Below are 12,360 nucleotides of genomic sequence, written 5' to 3'. Positions count from 1 at the left end.
TGCTGCTATCCGCCAAAAATCTCGCACGACAGAAATTTCTGTTTTGGCCGAAAGCGATCGAAACCTAGGTCTTCTCATCTCTAAAGGACGCGAAGAGCGAACGTAGCCGTTTAGGTCCATGAGAGAGAAAGAAAAACATAATTCAAAATTCTTTTATTAGACCAACTGAAGTTTGTAATCGCTGTAAAGTTTGAGCCAGGAAAGAGAAAAAAGACACAAATCGGTAAACGTTAGGAGAAATCAGACTACAGTACCTCATTCACCCTCCCCGCCCTCCAATTCAGGAATTCTGTTTTTTTCCCCACAGGTCTTTTCTCAACTTCCACATGTTTTGGACTACAGACCCCGCCTCTGTTGTGGTGATGGGCACTGAAGATCAATGTATTGTAAGGCACCAAGTAGTGAAAGGCTTCAGCCGGGGCTGGAACACCTCAAAAGGCAAATGTAATTAATTGTCCTTATAAATGGGGGGGCGGGGGGGCGGGGGAGAGTGTCCTCTGGCACTGCAGAATCTAACAAGTATATTTCAGAATTGTAGCATTGACAGACTCACAGTCCACAGTCCATCCCATCGTGTGCAACCAGAATGGTCAGTTTTGGGAAGTGGAGGATTAGACTAGACCATTGGATAAAGTAAATCAAGGTATTACCAGAGGTTTTCAAAACACAGAGCTGCATTTATTAGATATCTGCCAGGCTGCATTCCACCATTTATTTATTATTTTTATACTTAGATTTACACCCCACCTTTCCTTTGTACAACTCAAGGCAGTGTACATAATGCTCCCACCTCCTAACTTCCCTATAACAACAACCCTGTGAGGTGGGTTGGGCTGACAGAGGGTGACTGGCTCCAAATCACCCAGTCGTCTTTCATGCTTAAGTGAGGGCTAGACCTCAGTCTCCCAGATTTTAGTCTAGCAGATTAACCACTATCCCATATACAGACATCCTGAAAGATACAACATATCCAAAATAGGTGTTTTTGCTGACTTTAGCACTGGGGAATTCTAATATAAAGAGGAAGATATAGCCTGCTCTGTTGACAGTACTGTTGTTTCTGAGGAGAATCTAACTTCTGACCAGAGCAGGAAATCTTCAGGTAAGTCTCTTTCCTGCCAAAAATGTTCTGTTTCCAACATTTGCCAAAAGTAATAGAACAGCCTCTCAGTTCCAAGTTTGGCTCTATTCACGCAACAAAGTGAAATATAAACTAACAAATCACAATATGCCTCAGTCAACACAAACCAACCACAACCTGCCTTAATGGGATCCCTGGCTTCATATAACACTCTGAAATATAATGTGGCTTATTTGGCTTTGAGTCAGCCAATGTGGTTTGTTAGTTATGGTTTATGTTTAACATGTGTGAAAATAGCCTTACTTAAAAAAATCATGCAGGAAAGATAGCTGGTATTGCAAGAAGGTGTTTTAAGAAATCAATATTCTTTTTAATAATACTCATGTGATTGTCACAGCATTTCTTGACATGGTAACCAGCCCTGCATCCAGTGGCTTTGATTCCAGGTTTTTAAATGCTAGGCTAGGAAACAGACGCAAAAATGTTCAGCAGATAAGAAGTGTCTTTTCACACAGAGCAAATTATTGCAACCAGCCTAGAAGGTTGTGCATGGGCTTGTAGGACAGTGAGTCACCTCTGCACACCATTGCTTCCTTCACTCAATCATTGTTCCACTGCATTATTGTCATCCTGTTCTTCTTCTAAGATTATCAAAGCAACACACATCACAGTTGTCACACAACCCTGTAAAATAGGTTAGTCTAAGAGTCTAGCCTGAGCAGCAAGATTTGTGGGGAGAAAAGATCTGAAGCCAGTCCATTGAACCTTTATGCTGTGCTGACAGTGATCCAAACTTCACATAATTTCACCCACCAAGTTCCTTATTGCCCCATGTTCCCCGCCTTGAGTTATTTAAAAACATAATAAAGGCAGGATAAAAATTTAAAAAGGGAGGGGTAGCTTATAGAAATCACTGCTGCCCCTTTGAAGCAAAGACAGGTATGTGTACTAATAATTATTGCAATTAAATTGTACATTACTATTCCTTTTCCATTTCACAACAGCCCTGTGAGGTTGGTCCTTCATGATTTCTAGCTACCTTTAACCTCTAGAATTTAGTACAGTAGTGAGAAACTCCATAGGGGTGACACCGTGTCATTGTATTACCTTCTCAAATTCTTTTGTCTTCTGCTTTCATGAGCTGATTAGATCTTCTCTGCTTGAGCTTTTTATTATCTCCCACAGGAGGTACAGCTGGCCCCCACTTAAAAAAAAGTATTAAAAAACCAACTGAATTAATATCTTCTCTTGGCTCTTGAAGGCAACAATTGCTCTGGACCAGACTGCCTCTTAAGGGAATGTTACAATTACTGTCCTTTATTACTGATCGATAACAACAATTTGGTAAAACAAAAAGTGTTTTATTCTTTTTTGAAGACACTTCTGGAATAATAATAATAATAATAATAATAATACAAACTAATAACCATTCAGCCCATAATAAGCCAGACATGACTAGTTAACAAAGAAAAACGTATTATTATTTTATTTTATTTTATATTTTAGTTATGTGCTGGGCTAGAAACCAGGAGTCTGAGTTCTAGTCCCGCCTTAAGCATGAAAGCCAGCTGGCTGACCTTGGGCCAGTCACTCTCTCTCAGCCCAACTCACCTCACAGGGTTGTTGTTGTGGGGAAAATAGGAGGAGGAAGGAGTATTGGGTATGTTTGCCTTGAGTTATTTATAAAAGTACTAAAGGTGGGATAAAAATTTAAAAATAATAATAATAACAGTAATAATATTGTATTGACATTGCAGTAGCTGGAGATGGAAGAGAGTAAGAAAAAACTAGAAAAAACAGGGAAATATAAAAACCTTCAATAGAAACCAAGCAAATGTGGAAAAAAATAAGTCATGGTGGTGCCAATATTGACCGGTACCCTTAGTCCTACGCTAGAAGATCTGGAAAAGCACTTGGACACAATAGGAAAAGATAGAATCTCATCAATTATGAAAAGTCCCACTATTTGGAATAGTACATATATTACAATGATATCTTTAACTACCCTAGATTCTTGGGAATGACCCAATTGTCAAAAGTACCAAATCCAGTCAGCATTAACTGATAACAACAACAACATTTAACTTTTTTTTTTTAGATCTTCTGCATTCCCTTTTTTTAAAATTTGGAACTTATTTGCTCTCATTTTATCATTTCTTACTATTATTCAGCAACTAAAAAATATTAGCCATGTTTGCAAAAAAGCAAGACATAAATATTGAAAGTTAGCATCAATTGTGCCCATTTTATAGGTAAGGCATTAAAACAAAGTTGCTCAATAAACCAAGCCCACATGGAAGCTTTGCATGTAAACAAATTGCACGGGGGGGAAATGAGGCACATTAAACACACTGCAATTTCACCCTGGTGTCATCATGTGGGTTTTCACATCTCCCCTTACTGGAAGGGGAAAATAGGAGGGTTCCCATATGCTTATCACTGAAAAACAAGTCTGATAGCATAACCAGGCAAGAAATCATCATTTAGCAAGCCTCTAGTTCTTAAGAAAGGTGTCTGAGCAGAGCTCGACTCTTAGTGACTTCACGGGTTTGTCCATGTAGTTTTCATTGAAACAATATGGAAGTGGTTTGCCATTGTTTTCTTTCAAAATGTTTTTGTAAACTTTTAACCAAGTTTACAGCCTAGTGTTTCCTGGAGGTTTCCCCTCCAAGAACTAACCATATTTCATGGCATGGGACTGGGTTACCTAAGGGACCGTCTTCTCCCAGTTGTTTCTGCCCGTCCAATTCAGTCTAGTAGGTTGGGTATGCTGCGGGTCCCATCAGCCAAGGAATGTCAGTTGGCGGGAACTAGAAGGCATGCCTTCTGAGCCGTAGTGCCTGCCCTCTGGAATATTCTCCCTATAGAGATGTCCCTGACCCTGTTGGCCTTTCGTAAGGCCGTGAAGACCTGGTTATGTGCCTGGGTCTGGGGCCCCGAACATGTGAATGGTCCCGTTTCTTGGTTATATTAACATCTATGCACTGCTTACTTGGTGGCCATCTATATTTATTCTGTAATTTAATTGTTTTAGTTGAAATTGTTTTAATTGTTTTATAGTTTTTATTGTTGTAAGCCGCTCTGAGTCACTTGTTGAGAAGGGCGGCTATAGAAATCGAACAAATAAATAAATAAATATCCCTTAGCATTTTCCAGCTGTGGTTGGCTGGGTGCTCACACAGCCACCAATCTCTTATTCCTTAAGGTTTTTCCAGCCTTCCCACCCCCACCCCCCACTTTCTCAGCAGGAGGTGAGGGGACCCTGCGTCCAGAGATTAGTACAAAAGGGACCTCCCTCTTCTCACATGTCAGCCTCAAGAGGGGAGCTCACGTGAAGACCAATCATGACTTGTGAAAGAATCAGAGACTTTTATCTCTTTAGACACCTTTCCCCACTATCTGGGTTACCAGGCCTGCCCCATCCGGATTGGGGGAGGGCTCTTACTCAACAGGGAGGAAGACAGCCACCCCAAATCATTTGCTTTCCTGCAATACCTCCTCCCCCACCTTAGATCCAGAGACCCACAGCTGCCCTCTGCAACTTCCACCAGCTTGCAGTTTAGAAGGAAGACAGGCGCATGGTAGTACACACAGTACTGCAGCCTCGGGGCACATCTAACTGTAAGAAGGAAAAGGATTTAAATTGCGCATCCAGAGAGCATTGAAGAGCCCTGTTCTTATCTGAAGTACACTCCTGCAAATTCTGTGTAACAATATGAAGCCCCACATGGTAATTTTAAAGCCTGGATTTGGCAGTCTGAACCATATTTCAGTTGCAACATTTGCAGTGAGTAATTTCTCTTTCCTCCCTCCACCACCGCTGTAATACTTACATGTTTTCTAACTGCTTCCACATGGTCTGACTGCACTGGTTCACATTTTACTCTCTCTTAAATCATAACCACAACATGACTTCAGGAATAATGGGGAATTTGTTTTCTTATTTGGCGATAAGCATTGAGATGTTGGAGAAAAGGATAAGATATATTTTAAAGGGAAAAAAAATAAATTGAGGATCAGTTTTGCTCTGCCTGTGACTTGAAATGTCTCTTAAAATAAGATGAAAACAAAAGTACAGCTCACACCCAGGCTGTCTGCTGCTACTCCATCAGCTGCTGTTCTAAGGAGGATCATTTGCAAAGAGACCTCACCCTGGGCTGTGGGATCCTGGTTTGACCCTACTGCATCACTCCCCACTAGTCACACAATCCTGTGAGATTACGGCCTTCTCTAGATGCCCTTGGGTAATCTAGCCAATCTACACAAGGTTGTTGTGTAAATCTTTATTTATTTTTATATTTAAAATTTTGTCACCTCCCATCTCACTCAAAGAGCAAAAATACAGGGGAGGCTGATGCAACGTATTAAAGGAGGATAAAATAATAACATTACAGTTGGGGTCATGTGACTGAGAGCGGCCAACAGCAGGAGATGCCATAGTTTAACCACAAAGCACACCCTTTGCCTGAAGAAAGATGGCTGCCCTGCCAAGGGGAGCCCCTTTAAAGATCTTTGCCTAGGAACTTAGTGACTTGCTGCTCTACGCATTATGGCACAGGGAGCTGGCTGTCCTTTTCCAACTGTTGTTTTGGAAACTGTTGGTTTGAGTCAGAGAAGGACTGGATGAAGTTAAGCAAAAATGAAATCCGGACAAGACTGAGATGCTGTTTGATAGGATGCCCGCTCATCTCATCCTGATTCCCTTGTGCGGGAACCCTTTCTTGGGACCAAAGGAAAGCCTTTTTGATGCACCATTGCAGGACTGGAAGCCTCCAGAGGTGGCAGTGGGCAATCACATCTATACATTAAAGCTGTAACACATACACTGAACCCTAAACTTAGTAAACGAAATATAGTTGCTGGTTTGCATAGCATGCAATGCCTAAATAAATCTTATTATTGTTATACATGGACTTCACCAGATGGACAACACCGAAATCAGATTGATTACATCCTTTGCAGCCAAAGGTGGCGGACATCTGTACAGTCGGTAAAAACAAGGCCTGGAGCTGACTGTAGTTCAGATCACGAACTTCTTCTTGCACAATTTAGGATCAGACTAAAGAGATTAGGGAAGACCCACAGATCAGCTAGATATGAGCTCACTAATATTCCTAAGGAATATGCAGTGGAGGTGAAGAATAGATTTAAGGGACTGGACTTAGTAGATAGGGTCCCGGAAGAACTCTGGACAGAAGTTGGCAGCATTGTTCAGGAGGCGGCAACAAAATACATCCCAAAGAAAGAGAAAACCAAGAAGGCAAAATGGCTGTCTGCTGAGACACTAGAAGTAGCCCAAGAAAGAAGGAAAGCAAAAGGCAACAGTGATAGGGGGAGATATGCCCAATTAAATGCAAAATTCCAGAGGTTAGCCAGAAGAGATAAGGAATTATTTTTAAACAAGCAATGCGCGGAAGTGGAAGAAGACAATAGAATAGGAAGGACAAGAGACCTCTTCCAGAAAATTAGAAACATGGGAGGTAAATTCCAGGCAAAAATGGGTATGATCAAAAACAAAGATGGCAAGGACCTAACAGAAGAAGAAGAGATCAAGAAAAGGTGGCAAGAATATACAGAAGACCTGTATAGGAAGGATAACAATATCGGGGATAGCTTTGACGGGGTGGTCAGTGAGCTAGAGCCAGACATCCTGAAGAGTGAGGTTGAGTGGGCCTTAAGAAGCATTGCTAATAACAAGGCAACAGGAGACGACGGCATCCCAGCTGAACTGTTCAAAATCTTGCAAGATGATGCTGTCAAGGTAATGCATGCTATATGCCAGCAAATTTGGAAAACACAAGAATGGCCATCAGACTGGAAAAAATCAACTTATATCCCCATACCAAAAAAGGGAAACACTAAAGAATGTTCAAACTATCGAACAGTGGCACTCATTTCACATGCCAGTAAGGTAATGCTCAAGATCCTGCAAGGTAGACTTCAGCAGTTCATGGAGCGAGAATTGCCAGATGTACAAGCTGGGTTTAGAAAAGGCAGAGGAACTAGAGACCAAATTGCCAATATCCGCTGGATAATGGAAAAAGCCAGGGAGTTTCAGAAAAACATCTATTTCTGTTTTATTGACTATTCTAAAGCCTTTGACTGTGTGGACCATAACAAATTGTGGCAAGTTCTTAGTGGTATGGGGATACCAAGTCATCTTGTATGCCTCCTGAAGAATCTGTATAACGACCAAGTAGCAACAGTAAGAACAGACCACGGAACAACAGACTGGTTTAAGATTGGGAAAGGAGTACGGCAGGGCTGTATCCTCTCACCCTACCTATTCAACTTGTACGCAGAACACATCATGCGACAAGCTGGCCTTGAGGAATCCAAGGCTGGAGTTAAAATCTCTGGAAGAAACATTAACAATCTCAGATATGCAGATGATACCACTTTGATGGCTGAAAGCGAAGAGGAACTGAGGAGCCTTATGATGAAGGTGAAAGAAGAAAGTGCAAAAGCTGGTTTGCAGCTAAACCTCAAAAAAACCAAGATTATGGCAACCAGCTTGATTGATAACTGGCAAATAGAGGGAGAAAATGTAGAAGCAGTGAAAGACTTTGTATTCCTAGGTGCGAAGATTACTGCAGATGCTGACTGCAGTCAGGAAATCAGAAGACGCTTAATCCTTGGAAGAAGAGCAATGACAAATCTCGATAAAATAGTTAAGAGCAGAGACATCACACTGACAACAAAGGTCCGCATAGTTAAAGCAATGGTGTTCCCCGTAGTAACATATGGTTGCGAGAGCTGGACCATAAGGAAGGCTGAGCGAAGGAAGATCGATGCTTTTGAACTGTGGTGTTGGAGGAAAATTCTGAGAGTGCCTTGGACTGCAAGAAGATCAAACCAGTCCATCCTCCAGGAAATAAAGCCAGACTGCTCACTTGAGGGAATGATATTAAAGGCCAAACTGCAATACTTTGGCCACATAATGAGAAGACAGGACACCCTGGAGAAGATGCTGATGCTAGGGAGAGTGGAAGGCAAAAGGAAGAGGGGCCGACCAAGGGCAAGATGGATGGATGATATTCTAGAGGTGACGGACTCGTCCCTGAGGAAGCTGGGGGTGTTGACGACCGACAGGAAGCTCTGGCGTGGGCTGGTCCATGAAGTCACGAAGAGTCGGAAGCGACTAAACGAATAAACAACAACAACAAATTGTTTAACTTGATGCCTGGTTCACCCAACACACAAAGAGCCTGGCGAGCTTTCCCAGAATATCCAAAACCACAGAACTGCTCCATCCAACTTTATCCTTGTCATGGGTAGAATATGAACCTAGCCACTGGATGCCACGGTGAGGTTGGAGAAAAAGGACGCCTGACTTCAAGGAAACACCGCTACTAAGTCAAGCTGAGAACATATTGATGGAATGGACTTCATGTTATTAGTATTTATTCTATTTTTATATCACTCAATAATAGATGGGGTATGTGTATGAAGGATATGACCCTACCATTGCTAAATGGTTTTGCTGAAGAGACACTCTGTTTGGTATACAGTCACAGCTTTAAAAAAATCATGTTGTACCTGAGGAACAGTCCTAGACATGATACTCAGCCGTTGGCTGTTGAGGAATCCAGCTTTGGTTAGCACAGCCGTGGATTTACACACACCAGCTACACCGTTGTTGAATGACTACAGTACATACTCTAGTCGTACCCAGTACTGTAGCCACTTAGAAATCACTAGTATGGAAATACAGTAAAAGCAAAATACTGGGGCAAAGGATAGGAATGGAGGACTAGCTGCACCACCTGCTTCCAAGACCTCTTGATATTTTTAATCCGGGTTTAGGACCTTAGAAGGACCTTCTCATTCCAAACTGGCTCCTCTTTGCATGCCATTGTTATCCAATCCATGCTTGATGTTTTGTTACAATGTTAAGTGATGGTTATTCTCCTGTGATCTTCGCTTTGTTATATTTTTATTTTTATTCATGTTTCAGTGTTTTAAGATTGGTTACATTGTTTTAATTGTTGCTGTGCCTGTACGCCGTCCAGAGTCATGTTGTTTGCTAAATAAATAGATAAATAAATAAATAAAGTTGTACTTAAAACCATTATGCCTGAAAATGTTATCTTCCTAGTTATATCTACCAGGGGTTTAAGTTTTTTTAAAAAGCATTTTAATATCATTTTGGAGGGGAAATGCAGGATATAAATTTTTATATTTATTTCATTTATTCAAATGTACATGGTCCATATAATCTCTCATGGCACAAGACCATGATCTACTTTAAGGCAAGATAATTCCTGGGATGGAATTTGAATCTCTATCCATCTAACATTCTTTTATAACTATTTCACTGCTTATACTTGACATTATTTTGGTCTCACAGTTTGTTGACACCTATCTGGTCAGGGACTCCAGCTGGGTAAGAGGTATTAAATAAATGATTGGTGATCAGAAGTAATTTATGGTTTTCTTTATCTTGTTCTGTGAATGCATGAATGCAGTTAGAAAACATGTAGATAATGAGTTACTGGAATTACAGAGCATGACAAAGTCAACAAATGAAGTTAAGGGATAATTAGGCATCATAGAATATAACATCTATATATATTTTTATAGTAAATTTTATTAGGTTTCAAGAGAAGAATAAAAACTAAAAAAAACAAAAAACTACAAAGAAAAAAATTTAAAAAGTGCGGAAACACAAGAGAAAAAATTTTCAAATTTACAAAAAGATGTGGCTTCTGACTTTTAACAGCAAGGATATACAAAACCTTCCATTATCAGTCTCTTACTCTATATTAGACCAAAACACCACATTATTTCTGTAAGTCATTCCACTTTAACACATAATAAAAATCACTAAGTACAGTTACTCCTCCCCCTTATATTAAAATAAAGAAAAAAAAGTTCATATAAACCTCCTAAACATCTTTCTCCCCTCCAAAAGATAAAACATATTTAATTATTCCCTTCCTACCACTATTCTATACATCTCTACTATAGTAAGAATCAAATTAAAAAGCATGTAAGTTGTCTGCTATTATACTTAATAGTACAATTTTAATAATCCCAATCTTAATAAATCCAAAAAACAAAGACAATTCAAAACAGTAATTCCATATCTTTAAAAGGGAATAACATCAATCAAATCCTTAAAGCAAACCAGATAAATATTCTTTAATCCTAATACAACAGTTTTAATAATTTTAATCTTAATAAACCCAAAAAACCAAAGCCAATTCAAAACAGTAAATCCAAATCTTTAAAGGCAAATAGCATCAATCAAATCCTTACAGCAAACCAGATGAACACCCCTCAACCCTTATCCCACTTCAAAATAAACCAAAGCAGTTACATATCCCCACAATGTGCACAGAGCTTTTCTCTTGAAAGAATCAAAGAGCCCAACTGCCCCCCTTAAGGATTCCATGTTCTTTTCATGGCATTCCACCAGGAGATCCATTTTACTTAGGGCTTGCAGATCACTCTCTCCCTTAGATTTCTCCAACTCCATTATCCAAGCTTCATCAAGCATCTCAATAAAAATCCCAATCTCAGTCTTAAAAGAAACCTATCACTCTTAAATTCCTCAATTTCATCCACCACATCCCCAGCCTGATGGCACATCTCATGTTTTACACAATGTGCTGGATATGTTGCATAAAGCTCGATAAAAGTCAGAAGAAATCTGTTTAAAATCCTGGTGAAAGTCAGAAAGAATCTGTTTGAAATCCTCCATGTCTCACGCAGCAGATTATGGCACCCCCTAGGAACTTAACCAGTGAAAGTCGAAGATATGGAAGAGTTCCAAAGTGTGCTTACATAAAGTGAGAGTGAGGTAGCAGACAGTTCTCAAGGGAAAGTGAAAACAGAAAGGTGAAGGTTCAAATCAGCCAATTCAACGTGTAGGAAAATGCTAATATCTTCAAATTTAATACAGAAATAATAACAGGAAGACAACTGTTTATCCTCAATCTTTGGAATTTCCTTTGGAAGGAAAATGAAATCCAAAACTTAAAAGATTTTTTTAAAAAAAGTAATCCCAAAAATAACATTAAGCACCAAGGGAACCCGCTTCTCCTTGCTGTAGAAAGCCTCTCTTGGGGTACATATACTTAAAAAAAAAATACAAATTGGTGATTTAGAAACGGGGTGGCCGGTCTTAGTGTCCCTTTAAGGCTACAGTTGGCTTGGAAAGTGATGAAGTCCCCACCTCCCAGCTGGCTCTTACCAGTTGAATGCAAAACACTGTTTGCAATCTTCTGGCTGCAAGCAGCCGTCTGGAGGACTGGTGGGATGATTCCAGGTATTCTCCTTGATCTGGAGAATGTTTCTGGGCTTCAGGAAAACCTGCCTGAGCCCAAAAAAGGTTACCACATTGTCAGCTCTGCCCGCTGAACCAGTGGGCACAGCCACTCAGTCTGCCGTTCCCACTGGAAGCCTCAGAATATAGCATCTATATTAAGTAAAAATTGTGATCTAGAAAACTAATTTAGATGTATATGTGTTTCAAAAAAACTTTTTTATAGCGACACTTTACCTCAGAAGCAGAAATAAATTCATCTGAAAGAAAACCATATCTCGAAAGTGCAATTAGGTAACTAAATGATTCAGGAATATCAAACTGAGTAAAATTAGATGTTCATTTTCTCTCATGCTAAGCATTATTCTACTACAGCCTCGTTTTGCATAAAATGGTAGACTAAACCAAAATGGAACTGGGTAGTTTGGGCTTCAATGTGTTGTGAGACCCCAGTGATTGTCTCAATAAGTTGTATGAATAGGCCATCACATTAAGCCATAAACTGGTTTATTTGTTTGGAGTAGCATGCTACAGAAGCATAGGAGCTGTCCTTTGTTAACTTGTATTTAGGATGCTGCATGAACACCAACCTTTGATCATCTAAACAGGTTGCCTTCAGTGGACCCTGCATCTTACTCAGTTATTTCCCCTTTTCTTCAAAAATACAGGGAGCTGTCAGGATTGGTCCTCAACAAATCTTTTTCTCTCTGCATTACCTTTAATGCCCAGTTTGCTCAAAGTTGTTTTTAATTGCACTGGTAGTATACTCCATGATTTTGCTGCAAAATATGCATGCTCACGGTGACTCTGGGCAGCTTACAAAAAGAAAAGCCCAAATACAAAAGCCACTACATCCCCACCTCCCTGGCAGCAACAATACATTCAGACGAACCACTTGATGGGCTCAGTAATTTATCCTTGCCCTGTACGATAATGCATGTGCACTCATAAATCTGACCACAGACACTCTTTTACACAACTATATGGTGCTGAATGAATGCTGACGTCA

Source organism: Candoia aspera, chromosome 4, assembly GCF_035149785.1.
Source record: "Candoia aspera isolate rCanAsp1 chromosome 4, rCanAsp1.hap2, whole genome shotgun sequence".
Lineage (NCBI taxonomy): Eukaryota > Metazoa > Chordata > Lepidosauria > Squamata > Boidae > Candoia > Candoia aspera.
The sequence above is the reverse complement of the archived record's forward strand: the minus strand, read 5'-3'. Positions refer to the sequence as shown.